Source organism: Apium graveolens, chromosome 4, assembly GCF_009905375.1.
Source record: "Apium graveolens cultivar Ventura chromosome 4, ASM990537v1, whole genome shotgun sequence".
Classification (NCBI taxonomy): Eukaryota; Viridiplantae; Streptophyta; class Magnoliopsida; order Apiales; family Apiaceae; genus Apium; species Apium graveolens.
Genome location: NC_133650.1, coordinates 160664150 through 160668245, shown reverse-complemented (window position 1 = coordinate 160668245; position 4096 = coordinate 160664150). Strand labels below are relative to the sequence as shown.

Sequence of the window (4096 nt, the reverse complement as noted above, 5' to 3'; positions counted from 1 at the left end):
ACCACAAAATGATGGATTTCATTCGAAGTTGCAAAATGAGATATGCTATATTAGAGTCTCATGTCATCTATTGTGAAGTGGTTAAAGAGGTATGGACCATTGTTGTTTACAAATCAAAGGACAAAAAAATTACCTTCACTCTCAACGGTAAAAAATATTGCATAAACAGTGACATAATTTGTGCCTGTTTTCAATTGCTTAAGAATAATACAGTAGTTCCACACACTGACACATATGTAGGCTTTATGCTTTTCTCTATGGGTTATTCTTTTGACCCTGCCAATCTAGGTGAGGTTAGAAGAAAAGGCCTTAGAAAGGAGTGGAGCTTTCTCTGTGACTCTTTTATTAAAGTCTTTTCTGGAAAAAATAGTAACTTTGATGATATGACTTACTCACTTGTTAACATGCTATATATGTTGCTTAGTGACAAGTACCATAACTTCAGTGAGTCTGTCCTGTATGAATTAGGTTTCAAGCTAGGAGACATTAAGAAAAGGTCTAAAAACATATATTATGCTTGATTTTTTATGTTGCTAGCTAACTTTATTTCTGAAGATCTTATCATTGAGAACCCAACCAACAAGCTTGATTGTTGGGTTCAAGAAAGAAGGGTTATTGTTAATTTGAACAGGGCAAACAACCTCAGTGAGGTTCCTCTAGTCTACTTGCCAATCATTGAGGGGCCTTAGGTAAGTGAGGTAAATAATTCTGTCCCAATTACTTCTCTACCACCAGTTTCTTTGCAGACAACTGTGGCTATGACATCTGTGTCATTGACCAAACAGGAGCCTACCCAAGCCACTAAAACAAAAGTTTCCAAAACCAAGTCTCAAAGACCCCACTCTAGTTCCTCTAAAAAAGGACTAGTTTCAAAATCTACTAAAACCAAAGAGGGGAGTGTGAAGGGAAGTAAGTCTGGTGAAGGACATTGTGAAAATAAAAGAAACCCGAAGGATAAGGAGGGAGAGGTGTGTAAAACCCAACCTAGCCATACTGCAGTTTCCCAACAAACTGTAGTGCTTGATAATGATTTAAGCTCAGTACTAGTTTCATCCTCCCAAAAGGATGTCACTATTGAAACAATCTCTCAACCAAGAGAATAGGCCAAGAGGGTTAGGGACACAGACTCACCCCAAACTTATACTAGAAAGAAGAAATCTAAAACACTTGGGGATACACTGGGTGCACACACTGTGAAAAGTGCAGTCAAAGACTCAGTAACAACACCGTCTCAAAGTCAGGTTGATTTGGCTCCTGTAAATGTGGAGTCGCATCCAAAATCTTTAATAATAGAAGCAGCTCACACACAAAACTCACCCTTAAATTCCATGGATGTGGACATGATTCACACATCAATTCCTGATTCTCAATCTTTAACTCTCATGGAGAAGCCAAAATCTCAAGCAAGTGAGCATCATCTTTTAGATGATTTGTTGGCTCACTTGCCATTTCTTTCTGATTCTACTGAGAAGTCTGTGAAAAATCTCAAATCAATCACCACAGATTCTACAGTAGTTTCCACTCTAATCTATGTCATTTCTACTATCTCGACGGATACTGTTCATCCGTTGACTAGTGATTATATCTCGGCGGATGTGCTTAACAACAGTCATCCGTTCAAACTCTCAACTACTACCGAGACGGTGTTAAGTGGCATTTATGATACTTATTTATGCTCTAATAAGCTTTAAGTTGGTGTATTTATACTCAAGTTATTTATGTTTTAACGTGTTTTCAAATGTTTTTGCATTTCAAGCTTTACTTCGTGAATCAGGTGAATTACCATTATTTTGATGGTAATATAGTGTTTAGGATGTGCTGGAATAAAAGCTTGAAAGACTGGCTCGAAGCTGTAAGAAATAAAGAAGAAGAAAAAAAAGAATTTTGGTAGAAGGCAGGCGCGCTTGTGCTGGTGTTGCGCGCGTCCACGCCGGGAGAACAGAAAATCAGCGCGGCCGCGCTGGGTCGGGATATTAAAATCCTGATTCAACTACAATTTGATTTGCTGGACTCCTGGGATGCATGGACTGCTATATAAACATAACTTAGGTCTTTTTTAGAGACATCAAGCAAGGAGAAAACGGCAAGAGACCTTTTGGGCACAATTCAACAAAGGCGACGACGATCTAGTTTGTAATTTGGATGCTTGTTTCTTCTTTTGCTGAACCTTTACTCTTGTTTGTACTTTGGTTTATTTATTTGTATAAAGACTACGTTTGCTATATCATGTTTTCATTGGAATCCACGTTGGCGATGAGTTCGATTATGGGCTAATCGTTATCATGGGGTTCTAGCGGATTTATATATTGATTTCTTTAGTTAAATTGTTTCGATGCCTTAGTGTGTGGTGATTGTATGATATCCTAATTATGGTTGTACGTATTCGTCTTGTGAGCGTCGCGAACCTATAAGATAGTGTGTTAATTCTGAATGAAGCGACAGTGAATATAGAGATTTTGAACTTGTCATGCTAGCATAGGTTCATGTATTTGTTATGCATGATTCGTTGGTAATTTTAACCATCTTACTTCCCCTATGTAATCACGATAGATAACTTGCGCATTAAACCGTTATGTTTTCAATTCTTATAGACATATAAGGACTAAGCATAATTGGTGTCTATTCAACTTCCATCTCTTTTGTGGATGCTTGGTAGTAGGGTATTCGTATAACGAAAGTTAGCGTTTATCATTTTCGTGTTGTCTGATTAGTGTTATCACCATTGTATGCTAAGGTTAAGAACAATAAGACTATTGAATGAAGTACTTAATGAAGTTAGAATCCCATGTTGTCATATATATTAATCAGTCAATCTTGTTCTCGTAGTTATAATAATTAGTTTAATTCTTAGTTATAAACAATCTAACTTTGTTATCGTCTTAGCATTGAATAATAACTATACATTATTGCTTAAGTGCATGAGTTGATTAGTTAACCAATAAAGTCTTTGTGGGATCAAATCTGATTTGTATCTTATACTACTTGAGAACACGTATACTTGCGTGTAATATTAGCGCGTGTTTAGCGACTAACAAGTGTTTGGTGCCACTGCCGGGGACTGCAGTGTTAATTATTAGTTTATGTGCTTTCCCTCAGTGGTTGTTAAAGTTCATGGACTCGGACATTGTTACTTATTTGTTTCCTTATTTTATTTCAGGTGATCTAGCGAGGGTGTATGCATACGCGTTCGTGTACTCGTAAGAGAACACTTGTTAAAGCCAAGGAAGAACTTGTGGTAGTTCGTAGGGATGTTTTTGAGGATGAAATGAAGGTAGAAGAAGAAGAAGAGAAAGTTGAAGTCCCAATTGTAGTAGTTATGGGTGATCAACCAGAAAATCGAAAGGCTTTGATGGATTATTATAAGCCTAAGATTAATGACATTCAGTCTAGCATCATTAGACCAGCTATTAGGGATAACACTTTTGAGATCAAGTCAAGCACGATCCAGATGATACAAAACTCAGTTCATTTGGGGGTTCTCCTACCAAAGACCCCAACATACACATCAGGGATTTCATCGAGATCTGCGACACTTTCAAGTTCAATGATGTGACTGAAGATGCTATCAAGCTACGTCTCTTTCCATTCTCTTTGAGGGACAAGGCAAAGTGCTGGGTACACTCTCTACCAGCAGGATCTATCACCACTTGGGAAGATCTTGCTCAAAAGTTTCTCACAAAATTCTTCCCCATGGCGAAGACTGCCGCAATCAGGAATGCTCTTACTTAGTTTGCTCAACAAACTGGAGAATCTCTGTGTGAGGCTTGGGATCGATATAAGGAGATGCAAAGGAAGTGCCCACACCATGGCATGCCTGATTGGATGATTATCAACTGTTTCTATAATGGATTGGGTCCTACTTCTAGACCCATGCTTGATGCAGCATCAGGAGGAGCCTTGTGGGCTAAGAGTTATGATGAAGCTTATGAACTTATTGAACTGATGGCTGCTAGTGAGTACCAGAATCCTTCCCAGAGATTGACTCAGGGGAAATTTGTAGGAATTCTGGAGTTGGATGCAGCAACTGCTATTGCTGCCCAACTTAAGGCTTTGACGATGAAGGTGGACACCTTGGCGAATTATGGAGTTAATGAAT

The 4096-nt window shown here is 38.4% G+C and overlaps 1 non-coding gene across 1 annotated transcript; it reads right to left on the bottom strand.

Moving 5' to 3' along the window:
- Positions 1-3705: 3705 nt before the first annotated feature.
- On the bottom strand, positions 3706-3812 carry LOC141722878 (small nucleolar RNA R71). The gene has a single exon (XR_012575876.1). It is a non-coding gene; the product is annotated as a small nucleolar RNA R71 (small nucleolar RNA).
- Between the last annotated feature and the right edge of the window lie 284 nt (positions 3813-4096).